Here is a 22,164-nt window from a genome sequence, read left to right on the forward strand (position 1 = left end):
GACACCGGTTTTTGAAGGGTGCACATTCTCTATTTTACGTGCTTCACTTGAACTACTCAATATACAAACAGTTTATGGATGGAGCAATGCAAGTCTTGATGCATTATTGAAGTAAGCATTCTAACTTGCAAATTTGAATTAGTGGTTTAGGGTTTAGGGTTTAGGGTTTAGAGTTTAGGGTTTAGGGTTTAGGACCATTTGATGATATTGGATGCAGGCTATTATCAAACATGCTTCCAAAGGGGAATAGACTACCCACCTCAAGAGACATAGCAAGGCGCTATGTGACATCTCTTGGAGGATTGGATTATGATCGCATACATGCATGCGTCAATGATTGCATTCTCTTTTGTGGGATACATAAGGAGGCTCGACATTTTTACACTTGTGGTGAAGTAAGGTATAGAACAGATGTGAAGAGTTTTGATGAACCCCGTAAAGTCTTGCGACACTTTCCTATAATTCCTCGCATCAAACACATGTTCAAGTGCAAATCCATAGCAGAGCTCATGTCATGGAATTCCTCACATCGATCGGATAATGGCATGTGGAGAATTCCCGCAGACACTCCTGCTTGGAAGCATATTGAAGATGAGTGGCCCAGCTCTAAAACAGAGCCCAGAAAATTGAGACTTGGCCTAGGTATGGATGGAGTGAATCCATTTGGTTTCAAAAGCACCGCATACAGCGTGTGGCCAGTTGTGTTGGTGAATTAAAACCTTCCACCATCAATGGCGATCAAGAAGGGACATCTTATGTTCTCCCTTCTAATTCCAGGGAAACATAAAGTCAAGCATATGGATGTTTATCTCGAACCGTTGATTGATGAGTTGGAGGAACTATGGAGAGATGTTGCGGTGGTGGACATTAGTAGGCCTCCCTCCTCTCGACACTTTGACTTAAAAGCAGTGTTGATGTGGACAATGCATGACTTTCCAGGATACAGCAATTGTTCTGGTAAGAATTCTAATTACCTCCCTACTCTAATACTATTGGCTATATTAATTATAACTATTGACTTTATTATTCTAACTTATATTTATATTTTAAGAGGTTTGAAAACATCGGGTAAACATGCATGTCCTGTTTGGGACCCTTCGTTAGTACATGAGTATGCTGACGGTTTGTGTGAGACCATATTCGATAATCATCATCGATTTCTCCCGTCAGATCATCCTAAATATGTTGCTAGTAAGAGTAACATTCCTCCACAAATACTTCGTGCAAAAGATTGGAAGCGTATTTGGGAGTCTACAAATATTCTTCCTCCAGATAGCATGAACAGGTATAGTAATGTTTTTCAATCTTGTTTTGTGTAGTCTCTAATTGGATTAAAGATCACATAGAGCAATCCCTTGTGTAGGTACTCCATTTTTTTTCGGCTACCATATTGGACCCATCTTAAGATCAACCATCTTCTTGATCCCATGCACATCTTCAAGAATGTGGGATCTGGTATTTGGAAACATGTTATTGGTAAATGAGACAATGTTAGCATATGGGAGGAGTTGCGGGTCGCAGGACATATGCATCAAGCTTGGCCACCACGTGAGGAGGGTGGACACGTTCGTCTTCCGCCTGCACCATGGATTATATCAAAGAAAGAGGAGAAACAGGTAAAGCAAGTCATCACCACTTTGCATACTCCCACTGGATGCATGAGATCATTGAAGGGAGCCTTTACAACCACTAAGAAAAGAGGCGTTGAGCAACTATATGGGTTGAAGTCCCACGATTGGCACAAGATGCTCCAAGTAAGTGTTTTTCAAGTCTTGTATGTTGAAATTAAATTTTGTAATGCCATAAACCATACATACATGTGCTATTATGTGCGTAGTTCATACTACCTACTAGCATCAACCATTGTGTAAATAAGAGTTTGAGAAAATGTATTATAAGATGGGTGAGCTTGTGAGGTATGTAAAACCCATGTCAGATCACCCTTCATTATACCTTGCAAAATGAACGTGTAGGAGGAATAACGTACTATTCATTTATTTGTTAGTTCCAAAGCAATTGATCCAGCCACGTTGGATGATGCGCGTGTTATGGCAGTGGAGGTGGTTTGTTTTGGTAGAGGAGACTTTTTCGCGAACCATTCTCACAAGTTAACTACATCTCATTGTGCATTTAGTGGACGAAATTGCTTTATGTGGCACTATGCATGCACATTGGTGGATATTCTTCCTAGAGCGCTTCATGAAGACCTTAAAAGACTTTGTGAGGCAAAGTGCAAGGCCCGAAGTAAGCATGGCTGAGGGTTGGTTGATACAAGAGTCTCTTGTATATATTTCAAAATTTCTTGGTCAGGTGGACAGCTCTTTGCCACGACTATGGAGCAATGAAGAGGACTTGAGGATGACCTCTATTGTGCCTTAAGGAAAAGGACAGAGTAAAGTAATTGACAGAACATTGATTGATGATCTCAATTTCACTTGCATCCTTAATAGTGATGTGATGAGCAGATGGGTTACAAGATATGAGGATGCAAAGATAAAAAGGCAAGCAGAAAGAGCTCTCTTTTCGGAGGCAACATGGCTCTCGTAAGGCGTACCCTCAGCATCTAGCAACACTTCCAAATGATATCCATGTTGAGTGGTTGCACGAGGAAATGGAGAGAGCAGAGAGCAGCGAGGGACTGCATATCACGGCGGAAGAATGGAAGTATGCACGAGGATGCATGTTAAAGGTACATAGAACTAATGTTTTGCATTAGTTGTAAGTGATTTGCTTTTAATATTTATTCACATTGCTTACACAAATATTGCTTCTATTTTGGTCCAGTGCACTATGTTCAATGCTATATGGTGTGAAGGCAAGCATTTTCGAACACAAAGAATTGATGAAAAGAGGAATACACAAGATTGCGGTGTCATTAGTAGCTTTGAGGGAGCTAATGGAAAAATGGATGATTATTGTGGCACAATCCAAGACATATTTAGGCTTGACTTTTGTCGCTTCTTTGTGTATGCTTTGGATGTCAAATGGCAAATGAACGTGGTGGAAAAAGGGCCTAATGCAACGATAAAACGCCATGCAAGTGTCTATGTAACTATTGACTCTACAAAGTTTTGGCAAACAAAGAAAGATAGGCTCGTATTGCCATAACAATGTGAGCAGGTATGCATTTTTTTACTAATGTGTTTCATGTACATATATATCTAAGCTCGTGTACCCCTTGACTTTTGATATGCTAATTAATTACTGCAGTATGTGTATTTGAGTAGGTTATCTATCTGCCAATGGTGCATGACATTAAATGGTGGTACGTCATCCCTATTGCACCACGTTCCAAAGTGATGTATAATACATTCACTGATATGGAGCATATGGAGGATGTAAGTTGTAACAAGCCGCAATGAAGATGATGTCGAACATGCCAATGAAGATGTTGTGATCGATGATCAAGAAATAAGAGATGATCATGCTCTGCCCCTATGTTGTGCAATCTGCTCCATAATCATGTGCTGCTGCGCCTCAGCCTCTAGAACTCTCTACGTCAGTCCGAGCCTACGTAAAAAGTAAAGCATAAAAATAATTGATTAGTCTCTCTCATTAGGTATTACTTAAAGAAATTTATAACTTAGGACCTTAATTATAACTCTTTTACGTACAAGAGAAATGTACCTGCTGGATGTCAGACTCTCTCGCATGTCGTGCCTCTACAGTAGCTACCTCTGTAATTCGCAATGCAGCTCTAAGGTGGTTAATCTCCATTCTCGCCTCTACTAACTCCTAAGTGAGTCTCTCATCATACAGTGGTAGGTGTGGGACCCTATGTGACACAATCAACCACGCCGCTCATGTAAAAATATATAAAAGTACATATAAACATGTAAATAAATGACTACGAAAAAACTTAAGAAGTAATAAATGTGTAAATACCTTGACATTTATCATCAGTATCGATCGTGAGAATAAGCGCACCATGTGCTGGATGCTCTCAGTGGTACTACGTACGTCGATGCCAACCTGGGTGCCAAGAGTCGCAACCATCGACATAGGCACAAACGCCAGATCTGTAGGAGCTACACGAAGGGCTGGTGTAGGATGCCTACCCTGGTCTTGGGTGGAGACGGCCTCAGCCAACACCACCACTAGGCCGATGGCTAGTGTAATCCACATCCTCCCCTAAGACAAACACCGCATATAATTGCTTTGCAAAGTATATGGGAATCTGGCAGTTGTTCGGCATCCTCCCTTATGCGACAACATATCATGGCGGGGACTATAGATATGTGCCTCCATATACGAGGATGCGAACATCGCGAAATAGTTAGGGGCTTGCCCACTCCCAAGGCCTCATCCCACGGCTATCGAGGAAAAGATCTAAGTAGGCTCCATCCTTAATCGGACCAAGATCACAGACCTGACGATATGTCAGGCCATGTGACACAAGAGCAGTGCGATGGTGGGCTATCCACTCATCTACATCAACAATATCATGAAGGCTACGAAAGGGACGATAGCATCGCCTCCATGTTTGCCACGATATGTAATGTAGATGGTGTGTCTCTAGCACTCCTACGGATAACCGGCTAACTTGCGGTCTATCTCCACGAGAAGAGGTCCACAGTAGACGAGCGGCCCTCCTCACGTGACTCATGCTAAAACCTAAGCTTAACACAAATGGAAAATGTGTAAGGTCCAATGTGAAAGGCCAATGTGAAAGGTCCAATGCTTAGCACTAAGTAGCAAGCTATAAAACAATGCTAATGGGCCCACTAATGCTAATCCAAATCAAGAGAGCAAGGAGAGTGAAAACGACTTGTGACAATGAGGCCAAAAAAAAACTTTTTTGGTTTTATAACCTCAATCGAGGTTCAGTGGCATGCTCTTTAGGGTTTGCAAGATGTACACGAGATTTTAGGATTAGTGAGACAAATGGCCAAGATACGCATTTGATTTTAGGGTTGGTGAAGGATCGACGACTGCGATTTGAATTCAGTATCTCATTTTTGAGGTATATGTAAGGCTTAGATTTTAAGTCATTATCACGATCGAGGTATGTTTGTTGACGGTCAAGATTCATTTCATACCTCGATCGAGATATGTAAACGACTGGGATCGATCTTCAAATGTGCGTGAATGGATGGGTCAGATTGTGTAGATGTAACTTGTTTGAGGTTTTTAAATGGTCTTGATTTCATCTTATTATCTCAAACAAGATGATATGTGGATGGATGAGATTGCATCTCTATACCTTGAACGAGATATTTCAATATCTCGCTTGAGATATGTGGATGGTGGAGATGGGCTGAATGTACATTTGAGCAGGATGTCTAGGGGGATCCACCGTGGCATTGATGTGGATCCGAGTGGCATGAATATCTTGATCGAGATAGTGTGGTGGCAGTGACATGTATGGTGACATGGATGGTGACTTGAAACCCGGACCTGCTAGCGTGGCATTACTTGGTATCTCGTTCGAGATATGTCGCTTTAGCACTACAAGGGATCGGGTTCATACCCGCGCTCCTAGCCGCTAAAAATGACTTGTGGAAAAAAAGTATCGGGCCTGTGTAGTATCGGTGCGTGTATCATAGCGGCCAGAGACATGCGTGTAAAAGCGTGTGTATAGAAGCCGTCAGACGCGCTGATACGAGGGTGTATACACGCGTTTTGTCAGTTTGGCTGTGCTTAGACGTGCTGATACAGCAAGATGCAGTGCCACACTCTAACATGCTGCCCTACGCGCGGCGAGAGAATGCAAAGCGTCGCCGAGTTGATACTGGAGCTTCCGGATCTATTGTCAGAGATGAGTGGGAAAGGGATGACAATAGCCCTGCACCCCACAAAGTTGTGGAAGAGGAAGTGTTTGATGATATGGTACGGTATCTTTTTAGGGATGATCCCAAAGGTATGGATGACAATGATATGGAACAAGAGCATCTTTATAAGGCTTCATCGACACCGATTTTTGAAGGGTGCACATTCTCTATTTTACGTGCTTCACTTGAACTACTCAATATACAAACAGTTTATGGATGGAGCAATGCAAGTCTTGACGCATTATTGAAGTAAGCATTCTAACTTGCAAATTTGAATTAGTGGTTTAGGGTTTAGGGTTTAGGACTAATTGATGATATTGGATGCAGGCTATTATCACACATGCTTCCAAAGGGGAATAGACTACCCACCTCAAGAGACATAGCGAGGCGCTATGTGACATCTCTTGGAGGATTGCATTATGATCGCATACATGCATGCATCAATGATTGCATTCTCTTTCGTGGGACACATAAGGAGGCTCGACATTGTCCCACTTGTGGTGAAGCAAGGTATAGAACAGATGTGAAGAGTTTTGATGTACCTCGTAAAGTCTTGCGACACTTTCCTATAATTCCTTGCATCAAACACATGTTCAAGTGCAAATCCATAGCAGAGCTCATGTCATGGCATTCCTCACATCAATCGGATGATGGCATGTGGAGAATTCCCACAGACACTCCTGCTTGGAAGCATATTGAAGATGAGTGGCCCAGCTTTAAAACAGAGCCCAGAAAATTGAGACTTGGCCTAGGTATGGATGGAGTGAATCCATTTGGTTTCAAAAGCACCGCATACAGCGTGTGGCTAGTTGTGTTGGTGAATTACAACCTTCCACCATCAATGGCGATCAAGAAGGGACATCTTATGTTATCCCTTCTAATTTGAGGGAAACATAAAGTCAAGCATATGGATGTTTATCTCGAACTGTTGATTGATGAGTTGGAGGAACTATGGAGAGGTGTTGCGGTGGTGGACATTAGTAGGCCTCCCTCCTCTCGACACTTCAACTTAAAAGCAGTGTTGATGTGGACAATGCATGACTTTCCAGGATACAGCAATTGTTCTGGTAAGAATTCTAATTACCTCCCTACTCTAATACTATTGGCTATATTAATTATAACTATTGACTTTATTATTCTAACTTATATTTATATTTTAAGAGGTTTGAAAATATCGGGTAAACATGCATGTCCTGTTTGTGGCCCTTCGTTAGTACATGAGTATGCTGACGGTTTGTGTAAGACCATATTCGATAATCATCATCGATTTCTCCCGTCAGATCATCCTAAATATGTTGCTAGTAAGAGTAACATTCCTCCACAAACACTTCGTGCAAAAAGATTGGAAGCGTATTTGGGAGTATACAAATATTCTTCCTCCAGATGACATGAATAGGTATAGTAATGTTTTTCAATCTTGTTTGGTGTAGTCTCTAATTGGATTAAAGATCACATAGAGCAATCCCTTGTGTAGGTACTCCATTTTTTTCGGCTACCATATTGGACCCATCTCTTAAGATCAACCATCTTCTTGATCCCATGCACATCTTTAAGAATGTGAGATCTGGTATTTGGAAACATGTTATTGGTAAACAAGATAATGTTAGCGTACGGGAGGACTTGCGGGTCGCAGGATGTATGCATCAAGCTTGGCCACGAGAGAATGGTGGGCACGTTCGTCTTCCACCTGCACCATGGATTATATCAAAGAAAGAGGAGAAGCAGGTAAAGCAGGCCATCACCACTTTGCGTAGTCCCACTGGATGCATGAGATCATTGAAGGGAGCCTTTACAACCACTAAGAAAAGAGGCGTTGAGCAACTATATGGGTTGAAGTCCCACGATTGGCACAAGATGCTCCAACTAAGTGTTTTCCAAGTCTTGTACATTGAAATTAAATTTTGTAATGCCATAAACCATACATACATGTGCTCTTATGTGCGCAGTTCATACTACCTACTAGCATCGACCATTGTGAAAATAAGAGTTTGAAAAAATGTATTTATAAGATGGGCGAGCTTGTGAGGTATGTAAAACCCATGTCAGATCACCCTTCATTATACGTTGCAAAATGAACGTGCATGAGGTATAATGTACTATTGATTTATTTTTCTGATATGTTAGTTCCAAAAGCAATTGATCCAGCCACATTGGATGATGCGCCTGTTATGGCAGTGGAGGTGGTTGATAGAGGAGACTTTTCCGCGAACCATTCTCACAAGTCAACTACATCTCATTGTGCATTTAGTGGACCAAATTGCTTTATGTGGCACTGTGCATGCACGTTGGATGTTCTTCCTAGAGCGCTTCATGAAGACCTTAAAAGACTTTGTGAGGCAAAGTGCAAGGCCCGAAGGAATCATGGCCGAGGGATGGTTGATACAAGAGTCTCTTGTATATATATTTCAAAATTTCTTGGTTAGGTGGACAGCTCTTTGCCACAACGATGGAGCAATGAAGAGGACTTGAGGATGACCTCTATTGTGCCTCAAGGAAAAGGACAGAGTAAAGTAATTGCCAGAACATTAATTGATGATCTCAATTTCACTTGCATCCTTAATAGTGATGTGATGAGCAGATGGGTTACAAGATATGAGGATGCAAAGACAAAAAGGCAAGTAGAAAGAGCTCTCTTTTGGAGGCAACATGGCTCTCGTAAGGCGTACCCTAAGCATCTAGCAACACTTTCAAATGATATCCATGTTGATTGGTTGCATAAGGAAATGGAGAGAGCAGAGAGCGGCGAGGGGCTGCATATCACGGCGGAAGAATGGGAGTATGCACGAGGATGCATGTTAAAGGTACATAGAACTAATGTTTTGCATTAGTTGTAAGTGATTTGCTTTTAATATTTGTTCACATTGCTTACACAAATATTGCTTCTATTTTGGTCCAGTGCACTATGTTCAATGCTATATGGTGTGAAGGCAAGCATTTTCGAACACAAAGAATTGATGAAAAGAGGAATACGCAAGATTGCGGTGTCATTAGTAGCTTTGAGGGAGCTAATGGAAAGATGAATGATTATTGTGGCACAATCCAAGACATATTTAGGCTTGACTTTCGTCGCTTCTTTGTGTATGTTTTGGATGTCAAATGGCAAATGAACATGGTGGAAAAAGGGCCTAATGCAACGATAAGTGGCTATGTAACTATTGACTCTACAAAGTTTTGGCAAACAAAGAAAGATAGGCTCATATTGCCACAACAATGTGAGCAGGTATGCATTTTTTTACTAATGTGTTTCATGTACATATATACCTAAGCTCGCGTACCCCTTGACTTTTGATATGCTAATTAATTACTGCAGTATGTGTATTTGAGTAGGTTATCTATCTGCCAATGGTACATGACATGAAATGGTGGTACGTCATCCCTATTGCACCACGTTCCAAAGTGATGTATAATACATTCACTTATATGGAGCATATGGAGGATGAAACAAGCCACAATGAAGATGATGTCAAACATGCCAATAAAGATGTTGTGATCGATGATCAAGAAATAAGAGATGATCATGATAATAAGGATGAGCGTGCCATTATTCTAAAAGAGTAATCCTTATGATTTCTATATTCTAAAGTAGTGTCATTTTCATGCATAGAAGATGCATTTTGATTATTTATATAAAAGAAATTTAGTTTTATTATAAAATTATTTCTTTTATTATTATTGATTTTTATGCATAAAAGTATTCATAAAAGATTATTTTTTTATTATAAAAGTGTTACTTTTATCATATTTGATTTTTATGCATAAAAGTATGCATAAAAGATTTTTTTTAATTATAAAAGTGTTACTTTTATCATATTTGATTTTTATGCATAAAAGTATGCATAAAAGATTTTTTTAATTATAAAAGTGTTACTTTTATCATATTTGATTTTCATGCATAGAAGTATGCATAAAAGATTATTTTTTTATTATAAAAGTGTTACTTTTATCATATTTGATTTTCATGCATAAAAGTATGCATAAAAGATTATTTTTTAAATTATAAAAGTGTTACTTTTATCATATTTGATTTTCATGCATAGAAGTATGCATAAAAGATTATTATTTTTATTATAAAAGTGTTACTTTTATCATATTTGATTTTCATGCATAGAAGTATGCATAAAAGATTATTTTTTTATTATAAAAGTGTTACTTTCATCATATATGATTTTTATGCATAAATGGTTGCATAAAAGAAAATTTTTATATATTAAAAGAGTGATTTTCATCATAAATGGTTTTTATGCATAAATGGGTGCATAAAAGATATTTTTTTATATTAAAAGTTTGATCTTTATCATAAATGGTTTTTATGCATAAATGGGTGCATAAAGGATATTTTTTATATTAAAAGTGTGAATTTCATCATAAATGGTTTTTATGCATAAATGGGTGCATAAAAGATATTTTTTTATTAAAAGAGTGATTTTCACCATAAATGATTTTTTATGATGATAAAAGTGTGAATTTCATCAGAATCAAATTTTATCCATAATTAGATGCATATAGAATCTTTATAATTAAATAAGGGTTCTCCTTAATCCTCTATTTAATTTTCGTAAAAATTGGAAAAATAAATAAGAAGATAATCTGTGTGAGAAGAAATGCTACCGTTTCATATTCACTAAGATGGTAATGAGAAAATTCAATAAAACTATCGAAGTCGGAGATCAAGATAAATAACTATTTTATTCCTCATAAGAAATTCATGTTTTAGAAACCTGTAAGCAAATATTCATCGAACAAAATTTAGAAAAAGAGATATTGAAATAGTACCTTTCGAGAAAGATAGTTTAGGAAGAACCTTTCCAGACCCAAACTTTGATTCTGACTATTGACCAAGACCTAATTCCTTCGTCAATGACGATGTGCTCAGTTCAGGAAAAATGCGGTCAAAACACCCACCGAATCTGAAACTAAGTTAAGACTTTTGATTTTGATCTGAGGATCAAGTTGACAGAATTCGAGGAATTTTGTTTGGAATTCAGATCTCGATCTAGAAGTATTGAGATACGGATTTAAGATTATTCATGGTTTTCAAAAAAAAAATCAAAACTGAAAACTTGCATAGAAACCCTATTTTCTTAAAAGACTGTCTTACGCCAGAATGCTGGAGGGAGCATTTGGCATATATGTTTATCTAAGGGAAGTTTGATTGCAACAGCTGGCGCGGGGAGTGTTCGAGGGATAGCTCACGCGGCAAAGCCTGCTGAGGTCTTGACCAGCCTCGATATGGTTAAAATGGTGTGCTTTCGGTATGGTTAAAATGGTGCGCTTCCGGTACGATGGGTGAGGGCCGACGAAGTGGTCCCTGAGTGAAGTGCCAAGACACCTAAGGAGGATCCTGGAGGGTTCTGACCAGGCGATGCATGGGCTTGCGGTGCCGAGGACACCCATACGTATGTCGAGGAAGATATTGTATGACAGACCAATGTTATTGTAATCTATCACTGGATCTCGTTGTTGACTCGCTGGTCTCAACGGAGGTCCAGAGTGATACTGTTTTGTGAGAAACAAAGACTCAATGGAAATTTTGAAGTATGACATGTGTAACCAGTAAATTGTTCGTCAATGGATTTTTTTATATTAAAGCTTTAAAGAGGAGTGTGTGCGTATCTGTGGCATTTCAATTATGGGTGGGTGAGTACTTGTTTGGATCTACCGATTCCAGGCAGGGTGGTGGCTAACCCATGGACCGGATGGGGTTAGGCTCGAATCAGTGGAGTTTTAATAATCAAACTGAAAAATCTTAGGATTACGCTAGGATTCAAGTAGATGGTTAATTTTCTGATAAATTTCTCGATTAAGTGGATCAACGGCTATGCCTAATCTTGATTAGGAAAAAAGTGTTGAATTACTCAGATGATCAAATTATATCAGTGATAGTTTCCTTCTATCTGGTTTATTCAGGTGGAGGATAGTTTAGATTTTGATCTCGTTAGAAAACTCGTTAAGAAAAATTCAAAAAGGTGGAATCGTCCCCGCTTTCCGGGCATGGGAAATTTTCCCGGTTTCGGTTTTCGGAGTGACCACCAGCCTAGTCTCGTGCCCGGACATTCGTGGGCGAGGCCCCGAGTGAGAAACCCTGCCCTGCGCATGAGGGGGCTGCTTCCACTGTCTGCTAACTGGGAATCCGGTGCACTGAGGGGATAGAGGGATCTCACAATCTGGACAAACAAGCTCTAAACGTTTCAAACTATTGCGGATACATGCGACGGCATTGAGAAAAATTTGGTTTCTTGTTGCAAGGAGTACTTAGATGCCCTTTGGGATGAGATTCATGGAAGTGGCAGCCAAAGGGGAGATACGTTGAGAGATGAGTTGACTCATCATCTCCATCGCATCCATGACAGTAGTGGTCGCATGGAGGCAAACCAACTAGGCATGATTTCTTTCATGGAGAACATGCAATTTGAAATTGGGGAATGTTTACGTGGATGTAATGGGCAAATGTAAAGAGCACGCAGAATCTCTAAAAGATCAAGTGCATGCATTAGGCATGGAGGTATTGAGTCTAAAGATATCTGTTAATCAACTCAATGCAATTATGAAAAAGATGTGTCGTGTTTTAGAAGCTAGGGTAGTTTCTTAGAGATTTTGTGAGAGGGATGATGTTTTTTTATCTAGGGTCAAATTGTGTTCCGACTTTTAGAAATTTTGGCTCTTCATTTTGGTGATATATATGAAATTTCTATTTTTTCAAATTTAATACTTCTCTCTTCTATCTCTCAGCATGTTTCTACTATGCCTTCCTCTCTCTCTCTCTCTCTCTCTCTCTCTCTCTCTATATATATATATATATATACACATATATATGTATGTATGTATGTATGTATGTATATATGTATGAATGTATATCTATGTCATTGTCTCTCTCTTTGTCTATCTTAAGTATTATGTTGTTTGAAGTTAATAAAAATAGTATTCATAATTTTGTGTTTCGAAGGAGATTAAAGATGGCTAGGAGCTATACATACTTGAGCTCGGACCAAGTTCGTTGGCTTCAAATTTTGGATGCAATATGCATGACTCGCCGTAAATAGTCTCACAGACAAGGACTTGTATTTGAAAACAAAATGGTGCTAATTTTACGGATTACTTTGCCATAGCTAGAATTGAAACATTTTGAAGGGTTGAAAATGAGGAGCATAGTGAACCCCACAGCAGAATCCATTTGGATTCAAGAAAAAGAACTATTCTCAATGCTACGGTTCTTCAAGAACCTATCAACAGTGCTCAGACACATAGAGATTTGGCATGGGGCCCTTTCTCATTTGATTTAAATGAGCTACCTGTGGATGATAATTTACATTCTATAACATTTATCGTTGGTGATGTGAAAGATATGAAATCTCAATGTCACTCTATAAGGCGGGTGTCTTCTTTACCTCGGAATGTCAAGCACCCAGTAACTATGGTGGTATATTCTGGAGATTGTACTCTTCACTCATTAGGAGCCCTTTCTTGCAAGTGTCATTTTTGTGGTGCAATGATTTGGAAGTGTGAGGCGACAAGAAAGCTTGGAGAATATGTGGACAAACACTGTTGTGGAAGTGGGAAGGTCTCTTTATTGCCATTGGAAAATCCACCTCCTGTATTGGTCGAGTTGTTTCTTGGTAATGATAATGCAAGTAAGGAATACATATAGAATATATACTGTTATAATAATGCCTTGGTATTTGTTTCACTAGGTGCTCACTTGGATAGTGAGTAGACTAGGGGAGGAGGAGTATTCAATTTTCGTATCCAAGGTACCACCTATCATCATGTTGGTTCTGTCATACCTGATGGAACCCGAGATGTGGCTCCTCGATTTGCTCAGCTTTATGTGTATGATACAGAGCAAGAATTAGAGAATAGACTTCATGGGATGTCCTCTTTAAATCACAACATTGTTGAAAGGTTGCAAACAATGATGTGTGTACATAATCCATATGCCCGTGCACTTCGTTCAATGAGAGAAATGTTGCTATCAAGTCCACATGCAAATTTGAGAATGGTCATCACTGAAGCTCGATCAACCTCATGACAATACTTGGTCCCTATAGGAAGTGAGGTAGCAGCTATCATGCTGGGTCAAGGAGATGATTTTCATGTGGGGTATAGAGACATTTAAATAATGTCACGCACGGGTGCTATAAAAGAAATGTCCAACTTTCATCGCTCATATATGCCTCTATTATATGTTATTCTATTTCCTCAAGAAGAAGAGGATTGTTGGCATGTTGGAATTCCACTTTATAGAGAAGGCTCAAATGAAGATACAAAGACCATAACTCAACGATAATATTACGCTTATAGACTACAAATTACGGAAGATAAAAATGCATGCCTTCTATGCAATGGTCGTCTTTTGCAACAGTACATTGTTGATGCATTTAGTAGCATGGAAGAATCTAGATTAGTATGGATACACAATAACCAAAAAGCATTGTGTAAAAGTATACCAGGGTCTTGCAGATATGGTTAATTTAAGTGATGAAGTTAATAGAGTCTCTACCTGCAAGCATTGCTGGACGCAGGGTGGTACTGCCATCTACATATACTGGGAGGCCTAGATATATGCATCAACTGTACCAAGATTCAATGGCTATTGTTAGAAAGATGGATAAACCTGACCTATTTATCACCTTTACTTGCAATCCTAAGTGGGATGAAATAACCAATGCTTTATTGCCGGGTCAAGTTGGCCACCAAGATCGACCCAACTTGACTGCATGGGTCTTTTATAAGAAGCATAAGGACATGATGCACTTATTGGTTAAAAAATCAATATGTAGAACGGTATTGGGATTTGTTTTTGTTATTGAATTTCAAAAAAGAGGCTTGCCACATGCACATATATTATTGATTTTGAAAAGTGGATGTAAACTACTCGAGATTCCTCACTATGATATGTTGGTGTGTGGTGAACTTCTTGACAAGGTGATGTTTCCAGAGTTGCACAACATAATTAGTCATTGCAATGTCCATGGACCATGTGGTGAACTAAATATGCGCTCTCCTTGCATGGTTAATGATGGGAGTTGCAAACATTGGTATCCTCGAAATTTTTGCAAGAGTACTAGCGTCGATGACAATGGGTATCCAACTTACATGTGATGAGATAATGGTAGTTTCATCCAGGTAAAGGATTATAGGGTGGATAGTCGATGGGTTGTTCCATATAACCCTTTTCTCTCTTTGAGGTACAAAGCCCATATTAACATAGAAGTATGCTCTACCATTATAGCTGTAAAATATTTGTATAAGTATATATACAAAGGACATGATAGAGTTACTATAGAGTTACAAGATAGAAATGGTGTTATTGATGAGGTTAGTCAATATCTGGATGCACAGTACGTTTCTGCTTTCAGAGGCATGTTGGCACATATATCAATATGATTTGCACGATGAAAAGCCTGATATACAAAGGTTACATGTTCATCTCCCAATGCACAATAATGTGCTTTTCAATGACCATGATGACTTGTGTGATGTGATTAGTTGTGACAGAAACCAAAGAACATCTCTCACAAAATTGTTCAAAGCCAATCAATTGTATGCAGATGCAAATAGCATACTATATGTTGATTTCCCTTGCAAGTGGGTGTGGAATTCGGCTCTTCGCTCATGGACTAAAAGGAAAAGGGGAAATATGATTGGACGTATATATAATGTTAGTTTGAGTGCAGGTGAGTAATATTACTTACGGATGCTACTCAGAGTGTGCAAAGGGTGCAAATCTTTTGAGGATTTGCAAACGAATAGTGAATGGACATTTCTATCCATGTTTTAAAGCTGCATGATGTGAGGCCAGAGGGATGCTAGAGAGTGATGAGGAGTGGTGCATGTGTCTCTATGAAGCTGCAATTCAGAATACATGATTTCAGTTATGTCAATTGTTTGTCATTATAATGGTTTTTTGTGAACCTATATACCCTGGGCAGCTTTGGGACAAATTCTCCACCGAACTTTCGGAAGATTTTTTGCATTCATTGCTACAAAGAGAGTGTGTCCATGTTGGTGTTTGTCATTTTATAGCAAAGAATCAGGCTATGTTTCACGTGCAAGATCTCTTACACTAGTATGGAAAGTGGTTAGCTCATTTTGAAGGGTTGCCTACTCCACATAGATCAAGTGTTGCCAGTGTCAACAATGGTTTGATGATAGTAGAGATGATGTTTGATTCTATTCAACAAGTTGATTTATCTGTTTTCATGAAAAGGAGTCTTAATAGTTGTTAATCAAGAGCATTTGATACTATCCTTAGAGTCGTTTCTTTGAACCAGGGTGGTGTTTTTTTTCTTGATGGACCAGGTGGATCAGGAAAAACTTATCTTTACAATGCCTTGCTATCTCGATTGCGTGGAGAGAAACACGTTACCTTGGCATGTGCATCATCTAGAATAGCCACATTATTACTCTTGAATGGTCATATAGCTCACTCACATTTTCAAAATTCCATTGGTACTCAATGCTTCTAACACATGTGGAATCAAAGCTAATAGCCCATTGGCCGAGGTGTTGGAGCTTGCAAGATTAATCATTTGGGACAAGGCTTCAATGATGCATAGGTACGCATATGAAGCACTGGATAGGACATTAAGGGACATTATGCAAAGTGATATAGTATTTAGTGGAAAAGTTATGCTTTTTGGTGGTGACTTTAGGCAAATCTTACCAGTTGTGCCAAAGGGATCGCACAAAGACATTGTTGATGCAATGTTGTGCCAGTCACATATTTGGAGATATGTGAGTGTTTTAAAGCTCACCCAAAACATGCAGTTTAGACAGAGTGCTTACTGTGGTATAGAACATGAATTTGTCAAATGGACAAATGCGGGTTAGACATGGTGCTTACTGTGGTATAGAATATGAATTTGTCAAATGGATAGGACATTGAGGAACATTATGCAAAGTGATATAGTGTTTAGTGGAAAAGTTATGCTTTTTGGTGGTGACTTTAGGCAAATCTTATTAGTTGTGCCAAAGGGATCGCGCAAAGACAATGTTGATGCAATGTTGTGCCAGTCACATATTTGGAGATATGTGGGTGTTTTAAAGCTCACCCAAAACATGCGGGCTAGACAGAGTGCTTACTGTGGTGGTATAGAACATGAATTTGTCAAATGGACATTACAAATTGGGGATGGCAGTATAGGTCAGCCAAACAAAGAAGGCAGAGTAGTAACTCCATCGCAAATGTTGATCCATTGCAAATGTTGATCCATGGCAACTCTCTTTTGAGTTTGGTAGAATGGGTATACAAACATCTTCATAGAGTTGAGGATTATGCATGCTTCTTCAAAGATCGTGCTATTCTTGCACTACGAAATTTAGAGGTTGATGAGATCAATGAACTAGCCTTGAGTTCGTTGCCTGGTCTCTTGAAAGAGAATACCTTAGGGTAGAGTCAGTTGTTTCTTGCGAGAATGACGTAATACTGTATCCAATTGAGTACTTGAACAGTTTGAACTTAGGTGGTGGTTACCCTCCTCATTGCTTACTTCTAAAGATTAATGCGCCTATCATTTTGCTCCGCAATTTAGACCCTTGACGGGGACTTTGTAATGGTACCAGATTGATATGCAAGCAATTTAACTCAAAGGTGATAGAAGCAAAAATCATTATATGTACAAACATTGGAGATAGAGTCTATATTCCCAGGATAACATTTGTGCCTACTATGCTTCAAATGCCGTTTGAAATGAGAAGGAGGCAATTTCCTATCACGTTAGCTTTTGGTATGTTAATAAATAAGTCCCAAGGACAAACATTGAGTATATTGGGACTTTATCTTACCACGCAAGTATTCACACATGGACAACTAATGCGTCGCTATGTCACGTGTTAGATCATCCAGTGCAGTGAAAGTATGTGTAAAGCACATTGTGGAATATGAAAGTGGCACAACAGGTTCAAATGAACTCTTCACAACCAATGTTGTTCACAAGGAGGTTTTGCAAATGGCATGTCGAAGAACTTAAATAATGTAAATGGCAATTTGCAAATTTAAGAGACTACATTTAAACCTATCTTTGTGTAATGAAGGAGGCATTTGATTGGAGAATGTTTCTGAAGATGTGCAAGTACAGTCTTTGTTTGCTTTTGGATTGCTTTTATATACAGTGTCCTTATATTGTGTGTGTGTGTGTGTGTGTGTGTGTGTGTGTATATATATATATATATAGAGAGAGAGAGAGAGAGTGCTATATTTGATATCAGGGATATATTGCTAATGTGCCTAGCTTCTAAAAGTAAAGGAAGGGTGCTTTTACACATATTTCTTTTACATGTACCTAAATTCAAAATGCTTCTTGCCCGTCGAAGATGGGTCTTAACACTAGTTATCACAAAAACACAAGGAAAGTAGGCAAGAGTTGTGATCTCTATAGAGTCTCTATGAAGCTTTCTTTTAAATGGTGGAAATGTGAAAAGTTTGTCGATGATCTAAGAGGATTTTGATGCTACAATCCATTAGGAAGAATTGCATGAAGGTTCTTGATATTATTAAATCAAATCACGTGCTAGTTATTTTAGACTCTTTTAAACTACCTAATATTGGGTAATGAAGCTGAGAAGATTATCTTTATAAAAAAAGTTATCTTTTGTTTCAATAGTGCTTATGGATTGCTATCTTGATTCTAAAGGAAATTCTGAGGACGTGGATGAGTTTCACCCCAAGTAGTTTCTCAAAAGTATAGTTTTTTGACCTCTAGCTGTGTCTTGAGTAGCTCTAGGTTTCGAGAATTGTTAGAAAAAATGGGATAGCCCTACTAGCCATGAGGACTGCTACAAGTAATCAACACAAGAGGGTGGTAGTCATGTATTTATCTTATATTAATAAAATATCATGTGAGTTGTATTAAGATTAAGTTACTTGATTTCGATTTGTGTCCTAAAAATTATTCCTGTAAGCAATGTAGTTAACAACTTTATTCAAAAGGAATAATATGGCTTTAATTTATTTATATATTAACTAATGGAGTGTCATTTCTTTTTATGTCTTAGAATCATTAATAGGGATAATCGTTTGATTTATGTTGATAAAAACAACTTTGGATTTAAAGTGACTTGAAGGAAATGCAACCAAATTGTTCATTATGTTCTAATGAACTGTAGCAATATGCCGCTTCCTTGCGATGATATCACCTACAAGCAAAAAAGGCACCTACGAGCAACAATGCCTAGAATGGTGAAAAATGATAACTAGAGGAAGATCTTGAACCTAAGGCTAGTTGAAAAGAAAAGACCCACGAGAAGGGTGTGTGTCAAAAGAACAACACTTTAATCTTCAAGGTGTTAATGAGAGGTCTAGTCAAAGATGCAGTCGAAAGGATAGAACAAGTGTAAGAACAAGTGTAAGAACAAGTTTACGTTTATGTTTAATATTTTTTCATTCATGGGTTTCTTGACCCTAAATCATGATATGTGTGTTCGTAGTGTGTGGATGGTAGACATAGTGTTTGCTAGATAGGGGGATGGTAGACATAGTGTTTGCTAGATAGGGCGATGGATTGTGTAATTTGGATCTAGTAGTTTGGATCTAGTAGTGAAGGGAGATGCCTCATGAGGTGTTTTTGAGACATTATATTAATGATTGCTAGGGTCTTTGAATGGCAGCCCTCATGTGTTGTAAAGGCTCACCTATCGATAAAGGGGAAGGGGAGGACTACCTCTCTTGATGAGATTTGATGAGGGATTTACTTCAGACCTCCATATCTTGTGTAAATTCTCCAAATACTTGGTGCACCTCATGCTTCTGTAGTGTTCAATACTTAACTCAATACTTTACTCATGATCCACTACAAAGATGCATACCTTGTGTACATTCTTTGGGGATCATAAAAGGAAATTTTTGTGTTGCATGTAGTCCTTTGGAGACATTCCATAACTACATTATACAATTTGTAGTTATCTAAGAGGCTTTTCTTAAAGGTAAATGTTTAGACCGTTTTGTAGACACATGAAAGTGGGCCTGATCTGGACTCTGGATTTGGGGGCCATTTGAAAGTCATTTTGAGCCAAGGTTGGATGTGAGGATAGTATAAAGTTTTGGATAAGGTATTTTGCATTATATATCCCTAAAACTTTACCTTAACGGGACCTTGTTTGTATCTACATAGCCTAGCAACATTTTGGAACTTGTTCCTTGAGTGTAAGAGGAGTACTTCTTCTTATACATGTAAAGATGCAAGGGTGATTTAATTGTTATGGGTATTATTTTAAAGCACAGGTTTCTTGTGATCATTACTAAGTCATTGGTTTTTCCAAGTCTCAAAGTGGTGTCATAGGCAATGCATGATGTTAAGTTAATAAAAAGCATGCGTTGATAGGCCGATCTCAACTATTCCTGTGATCTATTTAGAGTTCTTCATCTATGGAGGATGATCAAGTGACATTTTGAGAGTTGGATATAGGGTCACATATAGGTTGTGACTAGAATGATAGAGATTTTTTAATTGATGACTATGTGGATGTTGTTGTCGTGATGCTAATAACAAGTTGCCTACCTATCATGTCAGAAAATTGATTTCTTCATTCCTTATTTTTTATACAAACGCCTTTGATGTATGAGACACAAAGCTATGATCAAGGCTTGGATTGTTATCTCATCATTATTAGCATGGAGCTTCAACTATGGACATTTCAAGGCATTTTAAATGGGGATAACTTAGAGAATGTGCAGGGTTTCTTGAGGTTATTCATGAATGCATGTAGGTTTATTGACATTCATGGAATTCCAAGAAGGCATTATTTCTATATTCTTGAATGTTTGAGGATATGTATGATGTTCTTGTTTGATCATGTATAAACAATCTAGAAGCTTCTCTCAAGGGCTCTACTAAAAGAGTTTGAGCATAATAAGGTTAAAGAGGAGCTTTGAAGCCAACTAAGGGAGCTCAAGCAAGATGAAAAGGAATCAACATCAGACTCAAAGGCTCATTAGATCATTTGAAGGCATTTATTTTGTAATGTATTTCAAGCTTTAGTTGCAAAGGAGGCTATTTGGAGAGAAGGTTGCATGCTATGACAATTTATTAGCATATGCACTCAAGAAGGAGAAATAAAAGGGTACCGAAATTAGTACAAGGAAAGAAACATGTGTGAATTTTTCACCACATTTATGATTGATATAAAATTTATGAAATTTCAAAAAAAAGATCACATTGTGACTAAAAGAAGCACCTTTATTTTTTTAACCACATTGTGACTAATATAAAAGATGTGAATATTCAAAATTATGCATTTGAGAGCAATGATGCAAGTGATAAAACCATTATTGATGAATTCCTCAAGGATAATGATGAAGAGGAGCCATCTACTCCAATGGTGTGTGAGGAGCCAGAGTTGAAAGGGATGTATATCATGAGGTGATTTTTATACCACAATTAGACTTAGTGGTGCAAGTTCGTTTGAAGAAGATACAATGGTAATTTATGCAAAATGGTTGATGTACGCCCATGTGATAATTTGTACATGTGTTCAAATATTTACCATGTTGAATTTGATGTGTTCAAATATTTACCATGTTGTTACTAGTTTTGCACATTTTTATGCTTTGGTAGAGGAGCACGTGGATTAAATGATTGGTCATTTTTGTGATTTGATATTGAAGATGAATCCCACATAAACCCTTGCATGTGTTGAAACTATGCAAAGTTCTTTTATGGAAGTGGTGGATTTTTCTAGTCTTGTGTACATGGCCTTAATGGGTCTATTTTTTACAAGCCAAGAGGAAGTGTATGAGTTTTTGGAAGGTTTTAAATCTTGGTGTGGCAAAGAAGAACATGAACAAATTTCTCAAAGAATCTTTTAAAGCTTGAGAGGATTGATCCTATTTTTCAATTCAATTAAATTGTCTAGTCTTTTTCCAAAGAGGGTGTTCACAATATATACAAAGTTTTTAACAAACTTTCTATAATGGCTATAGAATCCAAGGAAGGATCTAAGCTCATGTATATCATGAGCCTTTGGCCAAATAACTAGGCATTCAATCTTTTATTGGGTCTAAATGAATTTCCTTAGTAGACACAAGATGGCTAATGGTTTGATTTGATCAAAACTTAAATTCTCACATGCCTCAAAACTTTATCCAAGTGAAAAACTTAGTTCGCATGTGCGGAAAACTCTAATCCCCATGAAAACTTTAAATCTCTTGTTCATGAAACTCTAAACTTCAATTCTCATGTTTGTGAAAACCTACCTTACTGCCGTGAAAAGTCATACATACATGAAAACACAAGCATAAGGAACTTGGAGAGAAGGCTAGAAAAGAAAAACTGAGTGGGAAGAAGGTCTAGAGATGGGGGGAAATTTGGCAGGTGGGAGAGGAAAAAATTGAGACTTGAGAGACCCCCTTAAAGTGGCCCCTTCATAGTTGGACAAGGGGAAATTTCGCTCAGAGGAT

This window comes from Cibotium barometz, chromosome 24 (genome assembly GCF_041138505.1).
Source record: "Cibotium barometz isolate CiBa-2024 chromosome 24, ASM4113850v1, whole genome shotgun sequence".
NCBI lineage: Eukaryota > Viridiplantae > Streptophyta > Polypodiopsida > Cyatheales > Cibotiaceae > Cibotium > Cibotium barometz.